At 41.3% G+C, this 19,365-nt stretch overlaps 1 protein-coding gene and 1 long non-coding RNA gene across 2 annotated transcripts in view; one reads left to right on the forward strand and one right to left on the reverse strand.

Annotated features, from left to right (window-relative positions):
- The window catches only part of JAM2 (junctional adhesion molecule 2), a 57,076-nt gene that overhangs the window by 29,028 nt on the left and 8,683 nt on the right, over nucleotides 1-19,365 (reverse strand). The gene's annotated exons all lie outside the window — the stretch shown is intronic.
- On the forward strand, nucleotides 8,528-13,216 carry LOC128804104 (uncharacterized). The gene is made up of 4 exons (XR_008435938.1): nucleotides 8,528-8,613; nucleotides 9,517-9,611; nucleotides 10,917-11,018; nucleotides 13,011-13,216. It is a non-coding gene; the product is annotated as an uncharacterized LOC128804104 (long non-coding RNA).

Consider the following 19,365-nt stretch of genomic DNA (forward strand, 5'->3'; position numbering starts at 1 on the left):
TTTGGCCAACTGCAGACAAATGTCTCATTTGCAGCAATGTATAATGACCAAGTCAGCATTGCCACCTTATATCCCACTATGTTCCACCAACGAAGGAGATAAAACATCTGAAATAGTTTAATTTTTTTAAAAATCCCGTGCTCTCTGAAGCAAATATTGACCTAGAATATACTTCTATATGCAGTCCATGTAACTCCTTGAGGTGAGTTTTTTAAAAGGGTGTTACATATGCTTTTTCTCATTCAAATTTTGCAGACTTTGGGACACACTACTATGACTTCATTGTATTTAGCATGCTCATTTAAAAAAAACCAACAAAAAAAAAACATCCTTCCAACACTGGTAGGATGGTCTTCAAATATTCTGCAAGGATCTTGTGCAATGCTTTGTGAATTTAGGATTTCTGAGATGTTTCCAGTAACTGGGGGTGGGGGCGGTGGTTTCACTTGTGTAAATGTGACTTGAACCATTAATTTTAGGACTGCATCCTATGAGACAGCACTGAACTTAGTTTTTAAGCTTTTTGTCCTCCAGACGAAAGACCAGGTTCTTTGCCAATATGAGCAGGGAACATGATGACCAGTTCTCACAGCTAAAAGAATATGGTGAACCCTTCCTAAAATCCAAACACAATGGCCAAATTGCTCATCCCGTTTTCCTTCATAAGTTCTTTTACATTGCCAAGGTTGCTCAATAGTCCTTTTCTGGCAGAATCAACTAACAGCCATGTTTGACGACCAGTAACTTCAATCAGCTTTGTAGTTTACATTATGAATGCATATTTTTAACTTTAATTTTACAGGCCTTTAATAGATAATTTAGTTGTTTAATGGCATAGAAACATCTTCTAGCATATTTGAACAAGACAAGCCACTCTAATTCCATTAAGGCTAACATATGCCAAGAGAAGCTACAGCAAAAAGATGTTTTTCATCTAAGGAAGAGAGTTGATTAGAAGAAATCCTCCGGAAGGTTGAGCTAGGAACAATAGGTCACAGTGTAAGAGGTGCCAAGTTTTCCTTAAAGGGAACAAAGAAAATTAAAAAACCCAACTACAAAATACAACAGTCTTCATCATAGTAAAAGCTACACAAGGAAAGCAACATACAGGTATTCAGATTAGAAAACATTAGAACAACACTGGAAAGTTACACAGGAAACAAGAATAAACAAACGGTATGCCGTATCTATTTTTAAATCAAGCATAAATTTTAACTCAGTGATCATCACAGCTTTCCACAGGAAAGATGTTTTAGGAGCCACATCCTCAAGAGTATTTCCCTGATGAAACACTTTGCAGCTTTGCATCAGAAGAAGGGAAAGCTCAGTACATGAGCCAATATTCACAATTCAGTGGTTTGCTCCTTCATGTAATGGGATTTGATGATCTTGTCTGCAGGTACTTACACTAAGCTGTTTCACTGTCGCAAAAACTGTCTTAGAGTGATTTATTATGATAGTGTATTCCACGATCCTCTGCTCTGTGCCCAAAAATGGGTATTGTATCTTTAAGACCCTGTAGCCCAAGACCTGGTGTGTGGGGGACCAGGGGGATGAAGAGTTTTGCTTTTGGATGAGTGTTTTTAAAAGCTCCCTGCCCAGCATTTTCATGGCTGTGTGCGGCATGGGTTTTGCTGGGCTGGTTTGCTTTTTGGCCCAGGCAAAAAGCTTTTCCTTTCTTTGGCTCAGAGACGCTGCAGTAGCGGTCTTTGGGCTGCCTTAAGGTGAACTGAGCAGCATTTTGTCAGAGACCAGGGACATTGTGTCAGCAGGAGTAGAGCTGCCCTACTGTGATGCAAGCCACAGTGAACCACGCTGAGCTGGGAAGAAAACACACTGAGAGGCTCCAGCCCAGCTGCTTTAGCTGCTGTGATCTGCTGTACTTTGCCCAGGGGAGAAGGCTGATGCCAGATGAGCCACCAGCCTCTGTCTGCTGCTGGAACTGCTCCATGAAAGCTTCTGCCTTCCCAAGATGGAAGCTGACACCATCCCATATTGCATGTTAAGAGCAGGTAATCTCTGGCATTTTGGGTCTTTGTTCCAGTGTGTGGGCGGTGAAATCTAACAGTTTGATACCTAGCAGTTATTTACATTTTTCCCTGCCTTGTGGGCATTCTGTTTCTTAATAAACTATTGTGCAGTTTTTTTCATTTTCATCTATTAGTATTCATTTCCTATTTCTGGAAAGGAATTGTTGGAACCCTTTAGAGGAAGCAACTCATTCCAGAGTTTTCTCCTTTAAATCATCTTAGACAAAAATGAAACAAAAAAAAGATGTCAGCAATCCTGCCATTCTGTAAAAACACAATAAAAATATTTTAAAAATATTTCTTAAAGCCATGATTTTTTTTTTTTAGAGTAAACCATGTGTAATTAAGGATTCTGCCCCCTTGGTCACTACTATCTCCAGCATAACTTCTGTGCTTAAAAGTCTGGTGGCCAAAATGGCTGTCTGCAATACCTCGATAACACATATAATATCCCCAATTTAGTTGTTTAATACCAAATTTTATAGAAACATCTTCTGGCACATTTGAACAAGATTGAAGCCACTCTAATTCCATTAAGGCTAACACATGCCTAGAGAAGCTAGAACAAACAGATGTTTTTCACACTTAAAGGACAAGGTTGATTAGAAGAAATCAACATTACATTTCTTGAATACTTGTTAGACTCAATAGATCAACATATTTTATTAAGCCTTGCCTGCCATATAAGTATATATGCTGCTTTAAGCTAATGTTTTGTCATCTACTTTGCCTGCTTCTGCCTGTATTCCCTTTATAACCAACTGCTCATGGCATATTGATGCTCTAGAAACTTGGGTGACACAATTATTGCTTAAAGTTTCCTTTAGAAGTCACTGAATCATTAAGGTTGGAAAAGACGTCCAAGACCATCAAGTCCATCCTGTGACCAACCCCTACCTTGTCTCTCAGATCAGAGCACTGAGTGCTATGTCCAGTCATTCACTGGATGCCTCCAGGGGTGGGGACTTCACCACCTCCCTGGGCACCCCATTCCAATGCTTGAGATCACTTCTCAAGAATAGTTTCATCCCAATGACCAACCTGAATGTTTCCTGACACAACTTGAGGCCATTTCCCGTTGTCCTGTCTCTTGTTCCCTGGGAGAAGAGCATGGCCCCACCTGGCTACACCTTCCTTTCAGGGAGTTGTAGAGTGTGAGGAGTTGCCCCCTGTGCCTCCTTTTCTCCAGGCTGGAAATTCCCAGCTCCCTCAGCTGCTCCTCATCAGATTTGTGCTCCAGACCCTTCCCAAGCTCTGTTGCCCTTCTCTGGACATGCTCCAGCACTTTAATGTCTTTCTTGCAGTGAGGGCCAGAACTGGACACAGGATTTGAGGGGCGGCCTCACCAGGGCCCAGGACAGGAGGACAATCATTGCCCTGGTCCTGATTACATTAAGACAAAATAATACCACTTTGACTGAAGAACAGTCCAAGGACTATACTGGGAAACAACTTATTCAGGCAGATGCACATCAGCATAAACACTGTGATCACAAGGAACCTAAATACAAAATAAGGTCTTCAGAGTTCAGCTCTAAATTCACAGAACAGTTTTGTTTTAATAACAGGATCTAGGCACATTTACAGATTTATTCCCACTGTTGTTGCAGGGCTGAACTTATTGCAACGAGCCTGGATGATACAGAGCATCAGCAGTTCTATGAGTGGCCAAGAAATCAAGAAAGGGAACAAGATAGCTTGTTGAATAATACATTGCTACCAGTATTTCTCTTCCCAAAGAGAAACTCATCACCAACTCAGTCAAAGTTCAACAGTTTTGCTGAAAGAACCTTTGAAAAATAAGCCCATGAGTTTTTATTGTTTATGTTTATGAGCGTCAGGTGTTGTTTTAAGGCAGAAATTGAATAGGTTCTTTACAGGACAAAATTAATTACTCTTATACAGGAAAGACTATCCACTTGAGAGTTTACAGATATGTAATGCAACTCTTTGTATGCAACTCTTCATAGCCAAGTCTACACATATCTTCTACTTAAACAGTCTAATTTTATAACAAAGCCTCTTGTCCCATTTTAAAACTTCCTTGGAGATTATATATCCACCCAGCACATGTATCCCATTCCACAGCAGAGGCAGCTTAAGAATGAACTGTCTACCCTTCAGTCAACACAACTGGCAATCTAAAATAACCAGATTTTTTTTGCATGCAAGATTTCAGCGGGGCTCCATAAAGGTACAGGGAATTCAATTGCAGCTTTAATAGCACCACAAAGCAGTAGATAATTTTTCCCATTTCAAAAGTGATTAATCCCATTCCAAAACTGAGAGTGTTTAAGTTACTAATATATCTACACTGAACATACTATTTAAATAGCATGCCTTGAGACAAGGTTAGCTCAGGAAATATGTTCTGCACCTGAAAGTCTGTACTTACAAAAGAACTGGCTGTCCCCCTCCTCTTTCTCAGTTCACATAGCTTTCAAAAGATTTGAATAAACTTTAAATATGTGCAAATGGTTACAGAGGCATCACTTTATTCTTCTCTCACAAAAATCAATCCTCCCAACAGCTACTTATGTTAGAAAACCACTGTCTTTCAGCAACTAGTCAAAGCCTCTGTAGCACTGTTTTCCTTCCCTTCTCTACCCCTTAAAAAGGTGGCTAAGAATTTAAACACAACCGGAAAGTGAGTAGTAACTGCATGAGGATTGTTCCTGTTTTGAGGACTCAGCTAGGGACACAACTGGAACATAAATGACATAAGAAACAATGTGCAGTAGCAGGGAAAAAGCAGAGCTGAAAAAAATCTTGTCAGTCTCTACAAACAATGCTGATTCCCTGTTGACAGAGCTTCCCCAGATTACTTTTTTTAGCCCCCAAAATACTATTTATTGAAAGAGTCTGAAGACAACTGCTATCAAAGACAAATACATTAACCTCTGTTTACATACTGTATGTGTAGACTTAGTAAAGCATACATGTGTTGGCAGCTAGAGAATATTTAAGTGCGACAGATACTGAATTTTGTTCACTAAGGTGTGACATTTCATATGTAGACTTTAGTACAATACCAAGAGTTTACTCCTATGTGCACTTTTAGTCTATTGCATGTCCCATTTTAGACAAGACAATGGTTATTAGCAAAGTTCAGGATAAAAAATGGGTAATGTTTGGATGACTTGAAGGAAGAACAATCAAAGTGGAAAAGACTGTGAGGAAGTAAAGGAATGGAGACATTAGCAGGAGTTGACCTGCATGAATGGATTATGTATTTTCATCTTCACTTGGTATTCTGAATTCTGCAAATACCCCTGAGCCATCATTTCAACAAATGATGCAAATACCCCTGAGTCATCATTTCAACAAGACTTCATTGAACACATAGAGAATAATTCCATTTACTCTTTATGCCTAATACATTTCAGAAAACCTCTGTATCATATGATTCAAACAGCACTAGCTGATGTACAGGACATCCCTTGTTTATGAAAGGGAGGGGAAAAAAAAGCAATTGATTTATAAGTGGAATTATGTGAAGGCTTCTTAGACTGTCATGTAACAAAACCATACACTACTTCAGCCCAAAAGGCCACTTTTTGATATTTAACCATATTTCCACTACAGATGCATCTCCCTACTTTACATCAGAGATGTCTCTCTTTGATAATCTAATATTTTGGGTTTAGGGATAATCCTCTTCTATTTAATCATTCCTACAAGTGTTGCAAACATCTGAAACAAGATGGAGTTGTTCATATGCAGTATAAATTCCTGACTGGAAACTTGTACGTTTCAAAGAATTAAACAATAGGCATGTATCTGGAGGAAGTTATTAAAGAATATACCTTCTTCTACAAGAACAATAGATTTTGTTCTGCCCCCTCTGCCATGGGCAGGGACACCTTCCACTAGACCAGGTTGTTCCAAGCCCCACCCAACCTGGCCTTGGACTTTTCCAGGAATGAGGCAGCCACAGCTTCTCTGGGCAACCTGTGCCAGGGCCTCACCATCCTAAGAGGGAAGCACTGCAGGGATTCCTGGCCAGCAGTGCTCCTATGTCCTCACACCAAAGCCATCACTTCTCATCCCCACCCAGACTTTTCTCTATTTAGGCAGGGAATCAGACTGCCCAAATACAAAATACTGCTTTTTGTTATTAAATAACTTGGACTTGCTTGAATCCCAGTTTCAGAAGTGCTCAGCACCACTGTTTTGGACAGTATCAAAGCTGAATCAAAGTCCTGTCACGCTTCCCAAAATCCCAGTCAATCTAGCTCAGGGGTACATTAAACGAGAGACACAAACAAGCCAGGAGTTTAAGAGAGAACTTATCTCCTTTGTTGGTGACCTCCTCACAGACAGGAGAAAGGGCAGAAAAATCAGCTTAGGTGGCCCAATAGTCTAAAGTGCAAAGAATCAATATTTACTGTTAAGACCATTTTATGGAAAACAGTAAAGGTACTAGAGCACAAAAGTGACCCAGAGCATGCACCTAAACACACCAATACATTCTACAGATATAATTTTAGAATTTTTTTTGTCTTGGTTTCAAAGACAGGTGCCTGCCAATCAAGGTAGGAACCTCCCTTGGAATGGAAAATATGATTCCCCTTCCCTCCAAATTATTATAACTTCGAAATTACAAGGCTTTCAGGTAAAGATACAGGAAAAGGAATAACAGTTCTTTACTTGAAAGTATTTATATATATGACAACTTGTTATAGATGAGCAATGAGAGGGTTGGGTCTCACAATTAAGGGGTGAACATTATGTGTATGTTAAAAGAAGTTTTATAAATGTATAGTTATGTTACTGCAATGTGTCCCCATCTAGCTAGCATGTGTTATCATGGGATGGTCTTGGTAATCCGGGCGTTTGAGAAGGTTAGCTTGTTACACCTGACCTCCTATTAGAATGTAAGAAAGTGACCTCCACCACTGGACAGCAAGGACGGAGTTGACTGACAAGGCTCTAGGAGGGGCTAGAGATATAAAAGATGAAGCATCCATCTTGAAGATGAGCTAGCCACGTGGTAGCCAGCCACGGGGAGGCTTCCAATGCTGTTTTTCCTTATTTAGTCCTTTTGTTGTATTTTTTTGTTTAGGTTGAAATAAACCTTTAAAATTTTTTAAAGTGAGCAGTCGTTTCTCACAAATGCAAACAAACAACAACAACAGCAGCAACAAACAGAAGAATCCCTAGAGACCCAATAACAGCTTTCTCTCGTCCACCAAGCAATCTCCCCTTTGGTGTAGTTATGGTCACAGCCAGCAGGGGCGCTGTTGGCCCCTGGCCGGGCAGGTGCGATGATTCCCCATTGCTGTAGGGGGCGCTGTAGCAGGAGCTCAGCCACCTCGCCAAGCAGCGATCGCGGGTGGGCTGGCGGGACATATAGAAAAGGGGCTTCCTTTACAAACTCATGGCGGGGGTGGGGGCAGCCAGTCCCGGTGCCCCTCCAGATGGCACTATGGATTATAGCAGGAACCTTGGAGCAGAAGGCTGGAACAGCAGAGGCGAGCACAACTAGGGTGACAAAACAAGGTGTAGCAAAAACTCTGGAGCCGCGGCATATCTGGGCAGGCATGGGCTGTTAGGTTAACGTGTAGGCAAAAAGCCTAAAGCAGCGGAGCTGCAGAGTGGCAGCCAGGAGATGCTTCCTTTGCAATGGGCTGGGGTCCCGGGTTTTTTCCTAAGGCACCTGAGCTGATGATGAGGGTCCTTTCCAGCGAGGTCGGGTGTTGAAAAGGTATCAGTACAACAGCCCCTCTTACGATCAAAGGCTCACTCACAGTAAGAGAAGCAGTGAACGACAGAACTCTGTGGAGGTAGCAAATTCTCCCTGCAGCAGCACTAGCCCGACCATTCTTCTCTGGTCCCGAGAGCAAGAGAGAGGAAGGAGTTGAGCCTAGTTCCAGTGACCAGCCCCTTCCCACCCCCCAGCCAAAATCACATGGTATCTCTGCACTTCCCAAGAGAAAGCCCGCCAGCTAAGAGGGTGACCAACTGCACCCTTCCCCCTCCTCTTCCTCCTCCTCTCAGCCACATCTTTTGTCTCATAAGTATCATCATTATCCTCTCTTAGGCAACAAATGGAAGAAAATTCCCTGAGAGAAAGAATAAAAAAAAAGGAAAAATCCTAACCTACAACATTTTTTACTCATTTTTGCTAGCTACTAGAAGGCTTTTGAGACAGGGCCTCCAAAGACAAGTACTGTCTATACATTCTAGTGGCAAACTACTGTCTGCCTCACATAATAGGCATTAAAATGCTGTTTTTCTGCATGTTATAGATACGTAATGCAATGGTTGTCTCTCGCAATTAAAGGATGAATATTATGTGTATGGTAAGAGAAGTTTTATTGATGTATAGTTATGTTATTGTGATATGTTCTCCCCATACCCCTCTTTCCCCTCCCCATTTTATTGTTGCCACTGGATGGCCTTGGTAGTTGGGGCATTTGTGGAGAGGGCAGGCTTGTTGCTAAGGGGTGTGGCATGGCAACACCTGACCTCCAGTCAAATTGCAAGAAAGGAATCTCCACCAGTGGACAGTGAAGAAGAGTTGACTGATGGACTTTGGGAGGTGTTAGGGTTACCTCATGCAACACCAGGAGTATAAAAGGTGGAGAAGCCATTTTGTGGTTGAGCATGTGGCGGTTTAGTTCCATGCTCTCAGCACTGCTCTTTCTCCTTATTCAGTCATTTGTTGTATTTGTTAAGGTTCAGTAAACCTTTGAAATTTTAAAGTGAGCGGTCGTTTCTCACACTGCATATATTGTCCTCATATTTTTACAAGTGTGCCAAACACAAACACTTGTTGAACTCTAACAAACATACACAAGTCTGCATAACACCCCCAAGATTGTCTCCCAGTTCATACTGGGCACTTTGTGCAGGCTGAGATACAATAAATTTGGTTTGTATATTATATTAATTTGACCAAATGCAATTTCTCAGGAATTTTCCATCATTACCTCCAAGTATATTAGAAGTTTGTGAACAACAAATATAGCCTGTTTTGTTAAAATTATCTAGTATCAAAAAAAAAAGATACATAATTTTTCCATCCAGACAATAATACATTTTGTTCCCCTTTGAATCTGACCCAGTGGTTTGGACGGGGTCAAAAGCATTTTCAATCCTTAAGAAGTTAATCCACCTAAGGGCTATGAAATAGATCTATAGAAACTTCATACTTGTAGGGTCTGTTCTTGCCAGCTCAAATCTCACCATTTTGTGCCTCTTCAATCAGAATCAAATTGTAGCTATTTCAATTCAAGTTTTATTTTCCCATCTCTTCCTGAAAACTGCTAAATTTTGAACTTCTAAAAAGGAATAATTCAAAAAGGTTCAGTACCAGATTTTTTTATGTTTTCCTGCAAATAATCATTGGGAGAAATTGGATGCCTGCTTTAGTTTTTATTAACCAGAAAGGTTTACAGACTTACTAGTTCAACAACTAAGACTGTTAAATGACTTGCTCTTTTCAGAAATTGCCATTTTCCCCTTCTTCTTTCTCCAAAAGCTCCTCCACCTCCCACTGTGTTAGAAACCAACAAGTGAACAGGACCAGATGTTCAGCTGCCAAGCTTACTTTCTGCCCAGTTTAAGAAATTTTATGTAAGTACTTGAGTGCTTGATGATATATTGTGTGCATAGAGGTGACAAAACTAGCTGGTGTCCTTCAGGAAAAAAAATTACTTTGGAAATACAGGTGAGCACAAGCAATGGCAATCATTCAAATGCTTCTGCAGCCTCATCTGCTGTCTCATTCTTTGAAATACATATTCCATTCTCTAAAAAACCCTAGCATTTAGATGAAGGAAACAAATAATTTGTCTTGATTACAAGACACCATAATATTTGCTTTAAGCTTCCTGAAGTTGAATTACAGAACAATCACAGTGCTTTGAGGAAGATGTGACAGGCTTTTCTGCAGAAGTATTTTGCTGAAACTGATGGTTCTTTCAAAAGTACTGGGGATGGGAGAAGGCATGCTAGAAAGTAAAACTGTAACAAAGTTAGCTTATCAAAAGTGGGGTGGGAGAGGGGGTGAGCTAACCAGAATAGAATGAATGACTTGAAACAAAATAAACAGCTTCCACATAACATTTCCCTCAGTTTCCATTAAAGTGCTCTCCCCATGGTACTGAACTAGAACTGAACTAGCCACTGAACTAGACAGTAAGAACGTGTAAACAATCTCTTTTCCCACACATATGCAAAACTGCCACAAAGTTAACATGGTGGAGAAAAAAAAAAACCCAGCAAAACAAGAAAAAACAGCAGTAAGAAAGCTCATTGTACACATCCACAAGGACACTATTTTATGCAAATTTTGTTTTGCTTGATATCATTATATAACTTCAAGGGAGTTTAGCCATTCCATATGGCCCTGGAAAACAGTCTGCAAGGACAAATACATATGTCTACCTTGTGCTTCAACTGCTTTAATATACAAGATATTTATATTGCAATGTGGACATTTCTGGCTGTGTGCACATTTCTAAGTAACCTTCCTTTACGTAAGCATTTGTACTGGAGTCACCTCTAGCATTTCTAAGGGAAAGTATGACACTAAGCCTTACTTTAAGAAAAGTGTTCCTAAAAGGGTTCACCATGTGCAGGGAGCAAGTGTCTTCAGAAGTGCTCCAACATGAGGATTACATTTTGAGTATTGATGGATTCTAAGTAGATCATACCAGATGGAAAATTTTACATCCCAACTGCAGAACTATATTACTAGTTGTTCCTGGCTCTCTAAAAGCACTATCAACCCAAATCTATTCCCCCTCGAACAAAGGAAGCTTGCATACTACTGCTGCAGAAGTTTTGCATGCACATCACTGTCTATCTTCAGTGAAGAAATACTACTATTATTTACTCATGTGAATTTATGAGGAAACTGAATTTTCTTAATATCAGATGTACAAGAACATTCTCCCATACTTCACAAGAGGACTTCTCCCTAGAGACCACTAGCACTTGAGAAGAAATTAAAGCACCTGGGGAACCCTTGGAGGAAGGGTAAGTGTCTGCTGTAATGTTTTTAGTTCACTTCTTTAAAACAGGTCTGCACACACCCCAAATAACATTTGGAGTTAGTCAGTGAAAACAGACAAGTTTAGTAGCTGTCGGTCATGAAAGATGAAACCAGATGTTCTGTTAAATCAATCAATTGAAAAGATGATGTCAAAATACAACTACTTCTGTATTCTCACCAAATCATTTGCACTGGCATCACCCAGTTTCTGAAGCAGAACCTGGAAGCTACCAAAATAGGCTGCAGCAGGAATTACTGGTGTAATACAGGAAATAATCACATAAATATCTTTGTGTAATTCAGTTAAATAGCCAATAGGAAGACCTCATCCAGGCTCAATTAGATTTGCCAATCACAGTGGTAGTTTTAACTGTCATTATTAATGCCAGATGCCCTATGATATTCACAATTACCAGAAATATGTATCCTACAACATGAACAAAGAGTTGTTGCAACTTTAAAGCTGAGAAAACAGGACCTCGGAGGCCAAGAAATAACAAAATTCTCCGCTTGCATAAGTTCACCTTAAAAAAGAAACAAGGAATTGCAACTGTCTTGATGTAACATTTCCAGGCATGTTTCTTGTCTCCTGTATACAGTGAGGGAAGACAGCCACCCTCATTTTCTCTTTTGCGCATCCAAAAGTAGTCTGTGGCGCCAGCAACCTAGAAGAATGATACCATGGGGCCAACCAAGGAAGAGCTCTCTCTGCCTCCTCTCTGCTGGAGAGAGACAGGAGGGAGACAGAACAGCAACACTTGTGCCTGAACCCTCTCAGGAATACAGAACCCCTTCTAAGCAGCATGCCCAGGAAAACAGCATGACTTGCTGAAATGCAGCAAAAGCCATGATTTCTGAGAGACAAGCCAGTAACTCACAGCCAGTTTCTTCTGAGGCGTGAGGATCTAAGCAAGAGGGCAAAATTGTAAAGGTTACTAAATAAGCTAGAGAGAAGCATGTATCCCTTGTAAAGACAGAAATAGTCTTTCCTACCATGTAAATTTGTGTCAGTTTTAGAAGCATCTGGGTATCTTATGCAGTCTCACCACAGTCATCAATGAAAAATGTTAGGCTGAATACTAGAGACAAACATTGCTTTTTTGTACTTAGTTTTCATTTGTTTATTTATATATTAGCAGTTTATTATCCTCCTACAACTTACATTGTAGTGTCTAAGAGTCTGTGCACATTTCTAAACCTTGAGCACCCTTTAGCAAAGAAATACTGCTTCTCACCTCAACCAGCAAGAGAATGAACATTCAGTTAATGCCTCTTCCCCCACTCCTGCTCCAAAACAAGGCTGTCTGCTTTACAGCATTAAGTTGAACAGATATTACTAGAGAAGTATGCAGTCTTACAAATTTAAGAAACCCCATCTCACCTGAATATGGCCTAATTTAGAAATTAGTTCCTACCAAGCTAATCCAGCAAACAAAGAGGGTTCAACAAAAGGCTGAGGGTTGACAATAGTCTCCATTTTGAGTACATCAGTTGTCTATCACATATAGTCAAGAAAGCATAGTTTAAACACTTCCACTGTCACGTCTTATGGCAATGCAGTCATGCTTTATGATTTTTTTGTCAGGGTTGGGGGGGAAAAGTAACAAAAGGCTTCTTTGGTCTAGAATCTCTGTATCTGAGTGAAAGATTTCTGAGAATTAAGGAGTGGGGTTTTCTTGAGCCAAAATAAATAAACAAAATATCACCTTACTTACTGCTCAAACTACCCCAGTGAGCTCCATCAAATATTTAGGTAAGACTACTATTTACTGCCTCTGCATTGTCCTCACACACACATATTGTACTGCATTTGCTTCCAGAATCACCAGCTGAAATCTAATTTCAATGTGCACTAATACTAAGAAAAATCACACCTAGATGCGTCTCAGAAAGGCCATTTGGTCAGTACATACTACCTCCCCATGAAGCCATGATGGTTAATAACATTTTTTGTACATATTCTGTCTTGCCAACAGACCTCACAAGTCTTACGCTGCAGCACCTTTTACAACTTTGAGATGTCAATTCCAGAAGCTTGTGCTGAGAGAGAACATGATTAAAGACTCCCAGCTCCCTTACTTTCCCTAAATTAAATGTGGAAGGGAAGATTAGCTCACAGAAATTACAATTTCTGCATGAATATTTCTTAGCAAGTTCTCAATAAAAAGCAATTCAAACATCATCTGCCTTGGCTATGCTGATGCCCTGTGACCAACCTACACAGCTTTTAATTTCTGCAGCTCAGCTACCAAGAAAGCTCTATGCCTACTCCAGAATTTAACCACAGAATTGCAGAACCATTTAGGCTGGAAAAGATCTCTAAGATCATTGAGTCCAACCTTTGACCAATCACTACCTTCACAACCAGGGCACTGAGTGTGCCACATCCAGCTGTTTCTTGAACATTTCCAGGGATGGTGACCCTACCACCTCCCTGAGAGCCCATTCCAATGCTTAACAACCTTTTCCATGTTCTTCCTGACATCCTCTCCTGACTCAGCCTGATGGTGTGTCCTTTTGCCACCTTACTGTTTGCCTGGGAGAAGAGGCCAACCCCTATGCTGCTTGTGAGGTATCACTGCTTCCTTTTCCTCACTAGTTTCTGCCCATTCCCCACCATCTCCAGAGCACATGGGTCCCACATAAGAGACTGCTTAGCCCATATGCCTGACTTGGACACCTGAATTACTCAGCCTTACTGTTCATGCAAACACATTCCAGCCACAGGAGCAGCAGCAGACTTCTGGTTCCTTGATTTCTTCCTGGGTTTCCTCTGGCTCCCACAAACAATAGGCATTTGCACACTCATGCACCTACAATCACTTTCTTCATGAAAAGATTTCTTATCAGCACCTTTCTTGTAAACTTGCTTTCCACCTAGTGTTTCTTTGGAATTGGGACAGTAAGGGAAGAAAAGCCCACCAAGAAGAAACCTCCAAGTCTGATAACAATGTAAGGCACCAGACTTTGATGCACTGTATTGCATGCATATTAGCAGTCAAAGCCAGCACTGCCAACAGACAACTAATCAGAAGGCTGAGCAGCCTGAACACACTGAAATCTGTCGCCAAAAAAAATCACAGCAGTTTCACCTGCTCAGATATATCATGCAATTCAGAAGAAATGAAATATAAAAGAAAAGACCATGTTGTTTATTATTATTAGTTACTATGTGAAAGAGAATTTCTGCACTAGCTGTTCATTTAGCAGCCCAACATTTCCATAAAATCTTGTAGGAGAAAAAAGAGAGGAAAAAAATATTTCCAAGCCAAAGACCTATCAGACATGCATAAGTTCAAGTATCTCCACTGCAGGACTCTGAAAAAAAAAAAAAAAAAAAAAAAAAGGGGGGGAGTTTACATACACAGAGCTTCCTGTTAGGTAACATTCTGTTAAGAGGAATGAAAGGTAAACCTCAAAATATACCCAGCATCAGTACCATGGATGTTCCACATCTGCAATGGATTGAGAACCCATCCTGGGCTGGTCCTAGTTGGTCATTTCATTGGAAGATGGTGCAACATAAGTCTTTCCAAAACACTATTTTTGTGTACAGCCCTTTCCCTAAACATCAGTAAAACACAAAAAGCATAGAACAGAAGCACTGTAAGACATGATCTGAAAGTGACAGCCTTATCACAACTGGCATTACTAACACTGTGTTAATTCAGTGGTTCTCTGCAGGTATGTGCTGCACATATCTGCTTTTTCCTATTATTTATGTGTGCTTTCCAGCAGGGGAATCTTTGCTCAACTTATGCTAACCTCATTCCTTTGTTTTTAAGGAGTTAGGACCATAAAAATACTGGAAACTCAAGACTGTTCCGAAGATGCAGCATCCAGTGCTGGCAACAGAAAACGCGCTCCCGCCCCTCGTTCATTCACCTTGTAAAGGCCATCAGAAAAACAAACTATTCAGCCCGCATCCTAAAGTTTGCTCGGCGGCAGACGGCCGCTGACTTGCACTTAACCAGGCCGGCCTTAAACAGGTTACATCTGAGCGAAAGCATGGAAAGACACACGGAAAGAATCAGCGCACACCGCCCCGGCTGTGGCGGGGGACGAGCTCGTTTGCGTTTCGCTCTTGGAGACGCGATTTGGCTCCTCTCGCTCCGGGATGAGGGAGGGGAAGCGACACGTCTAGGAGCCATCCCCTCAACATACACAAAGATTTCTCGGGGACCGTCCCCCCACAGCTCAGCGCCGTAGCGCGTCGGAAAGCCCGGGGAGCTCCCCGAGGCGGCGTTTCGCGATAGCCCCGTGGGACAGGGACGCGGCCACTTACAGCTCAGGAACCCCACGTAAACGAGGAGCAGCAGGCGCAGACTGCGGCTCGCCATCTTCCCGCGGCGGCGGCGTGGGGCGGTGCCCGGCGGGCCGGGGGCTCAGCGCCCGCGGAGCTCTTACAGTAACCGGCCGTGCTCTGCCTCCTCCGAAGCCGGAGCCGCCTCAAACTTTTAACGTGTCCGAGGAGGCGTCTCCCCGCTCCGAACGCAGGAGCCGGGGCTTGACGCGGGGATGTGCCCTGGCCACCCGCCCGCTCGCCCGCCCTACAGCGGGGAGCCGCGGCGGGCTGCGGTTCCGAGAGCATCCCTCTCCTCTACCGCCCCCGCAATGACCCCGCGCATCCCGGGGGCTGTGTTGTGTTGAATCCAGCAGCTCTTCCCTCCGTTTTGTTAATTTATTTATTTTTAAGCTGGGACATCTTCATAAACTCAAGGGCATTTGTTGCAACAGAATAAACTTTTCGTTAGGAAAAGATTTAATTTCTCTAAGAAGAGCGTTGTGCCTGTTGGTGCGTTTCCCTCATGCAAATCCCCCCAGAGAGGAAGCAGGGGAAAACGGGGTGAAATCACGGAACAAACATTTGGATATTCCGGCTAACAAAAAAGCCATGTGAGGGCGAGGCGCTGTTTTAAGGCGAAAGAAGTCACAGTGACTCCTTGTGTGCCTGTCTATACAGCTGGATTGGACAGAATCCCACCTACAGCAGGAGATGGGTCAAAACGTTTTTATTATGTTATTATTTTACACCAGACGATGAGAGTTTTTTTGTTAAATATACAGGTGGTGTAACGGTTCTTTAAATTTATGAATCAAGGAAAATTACTCATCTTGACAGTTAATAGTGTATCTGAGTAGTTTCCAATGACATCTTAAAAATGCATTACCAATGATGTAAAGCAGTTCTATAACAAGAAAAGTATCACAAGTATTTTTTTGGTAATCAGAACAGCAATGATGGCTATATTTTGTTAGAGGGCAACAAAATTTATAAATAAAAATTTATAAATAAAATCTCGAACAGCTATTTTAATGGAGAGCAAGGAAGTAGGATGCCATGATGCTCTTCATGGCAAAATCTTAGTTTATTTTTCATGTGGAAAAGATGTATACAGAACACAAGTAATATTTCTTTTAAGAATCTGCATACATATATGTATATATGTATGTATGTCCAGTATATATTACTGGCATCATGGCATGCATTTAATAAAATCAAAACTGTCCCATTGAAAACAGAAAAGTTTTTTGTGTGTCCCAGCACATCATAGCTTTAGGCAAGTACAAAGGTTCATTGATTTCGGTAGAACTGCTTTATTATTTAGTCAGACAGTGGTGGAAATGTTGTCTTGATATAACATTTAAATATGGCAAGAGTCTGGTGGAAAAGTTATAAGCCTGGGGAATGTTAAGAAATGGCAATATGGAATTAAATTAAAGGATAGGCGATAGGATGTTATTAATACTGATGGTTGATGAAAACTAACATACCCTGGCTGTGTGTGCTGGAAGCCCAAAACCTCTCCCTTGTGCTGGGCTGCATCCAAAGTCCTGTGGGCAGCAGGGAAGAGAGGGGATTCTGCCCCTTCACCCCATTCTGGTGAGACCCCACCTGCAAGGCTGCATCCAGCTCTGAGGTCCCAGCACACGAAGGACATCGACCTGTTGGAGTGAGTCCAGAGGAGACCACCAAGGTGATGGAGGGCTGGAGTACCTCCTTGATGAAGACAGGCTAAGAGATTTGGGGCTGTTCAGCCTGGAAAAGAGAAGGTTGCATGGACAACTCACAGCAGCTTTCTAGCATCTGAAGGGAGGCAGGAGAAGGACTCTTCATCAGAAAATGTAGTGACAGGACAAGGAAAAATGGGTTCAAATTGAAAGAGGGAAAATTTAGGTTTACACATATGGAAGAAATTCTTTACAGTGAGCATGATGGCATGGATTGCCCAGAGCAGCTGTGGCTGACTCATCCCTGGCAGTGTTCAAGGCCAGGCTGGATGGGGCTCTGAGCGACCTGGTCTAATGAAAGGTGTCCCTGCCCATGGCAGGGGGTGGAATGAGATGGACTTTAAGGTCCCTTCCAACCTAAAGCTTTCTGTGATTCTGTGATTCATTAACACAGCTCTTATACTATAGTAAATCCATTTAAATGAAAAGTTTTTATACAAGCATGAGGTCAGACTAAAGTTCCTTTCTTCTGTTCACTATTTCATTTCTCTTGCAAGTGAAGCAAATTCCTAGTGTTTCCCCCACATTTCTCTGACTTTTTCTAGTACAGTTCATATTTTCTTTCCATTCCCTTCTTTTATTTCAGTAATGACTAGATCATGATTTCTCTGCCTGCTTTATACTACTACAGGAAACACCAGCAACTAAATGTTGGTATTTTGAAGGCGTTTACAGAATTACTGGAAAAATGGTTGTAATACATATAGTTCATTTAATATATACGCTTTTTCTCTATGTACTTTGCTCAACAATTGTATTCTTAAAAATACTGTTAAGTACTTTGTTAGAAGGGCACAAGACTGCTATCCATATTTTTTACCTTTTAATGTTGGAGTAGAAATGTTTTCATTAAATAACACATAGAGCCCAAAATGGAAGAATTTGTTTGAGATGCTTACTTTAACAGTTATTCTTGGAGAACTTTCCATAGACACTCCTTTTTAGAATAATAAAAATAGTCTATAATTAACGTCTGCACACAAAATGCTAGTCAACAATAGCTGTCTTATTTTGTGATAGCTATTCTAGTCAAGTTCTTTGTATAGAAAAGCATTGAAAAATTGAGTGTAATTGCAACATGATTTCAGGATTTGGATGTTTTGTAACAATCCCAGGAATTAAGAAAATGAAAGACTGCCCTCATTTTTTTAGGCAATATTTTAGATAAATCTACAGTCTTACAATGCAATGGAATTCTTCCTCTTTTTAGTGAAATTTCTATTGCAAATGTGAATTTGCAAATGCTGATGATAATCTGTTCTAATGATGAGTTTACCTCTTTTATTATTGCACCATCACTGTGTTATGGTCCAATTTTTAGAGTTATTAGAAATACCTCTGCTCAAATTAAGGTGCAAACAAGACCATATGCCAAAGTCAATAATACAGGTTTTATTTAATTATAAATATGAGAGAGAGCGAGAGAGAGAGAGAGAGAAGGAGAGAGAGAAAGAAAGAAATAGAAAATAGGTGGGGGGACAGAAAGAGAGCGACAGAGACAGATCAAAGAAAATATCACAACTGTGTGAATCTCAACAATGTTCTGTTGATCCTTTCCAGCTAGTCTTCTTGGTGGTGAAGGTCTCCCCCAAAAAGCATAGAATCCAATGGATTAATATGTGCTCAGGCCAGGCCAGCTGGGATCTTTGATAAATTATGACACCCAGTCAAACTGCCTCCCATGTGAATGTCCCGTGGATGTGGCCTGTAGGGTTGGGGGTTTCACAGCTGGGCTGGTTTGTGTAAGGGAGTATGGGTGTTCACTGCCTCTGATCAGAGGTTACGCCACACATCCGAAACCTCCTCCTCACCCCTTGGTAGGGGAGAGTCTGTGTAAACCTGGCCTCTGTGGGCTGTGGTCTCCCCCATCCCACAACCAGCCAAGGATGGTTCTCTGCTGCATTTGGCTTTCTTGTGGATGCATTCATTTCCTTCAGCCTTGTTTGTTTCTCCCCGGACTTGAGATGATTGAACATAATGTTGCCTTTATCTTATCTAGGTGGCTTACCTCACAGTGCAAAGTTCCAGTCAGGCATCTTCAAGGAGGGGTGGGCTTCTGAGGTTGTAGCTTCTTTATACAGTTTTTGCTATAATGGGCAAAACTCCTTCATAACAATGTTTAAGGCATGAACCACTTCAGTCCGTGACACACAGTCAAAGAGTTCTTTTCTCCTCACCTAACAGAAAAACTGTTTTGAAAAATAATTTGTAAAAATTCTGTGAAAGACCATAAGCCTCTGGCTCTTTGCTTGGGAAACATTTTATCTTTCCTAGCTGTAGGATGCTAAAAATTAATAAAGAGAAATTAAGTTGTATTAA

Source organism: Vidua macroura, chromosome 2, assembly GCF_024509145.1.
Source record: "Vidua macroura isolate BioBank_ID:100142 chromosome 2, ASM2450914v1, whole genome shotgun sequence".
Lineage (NCBI taxonomy): Eukaryota > Metazoa > Chordata > Aves > Passeriformes > Viduidae > Vidua > Vidua macroura.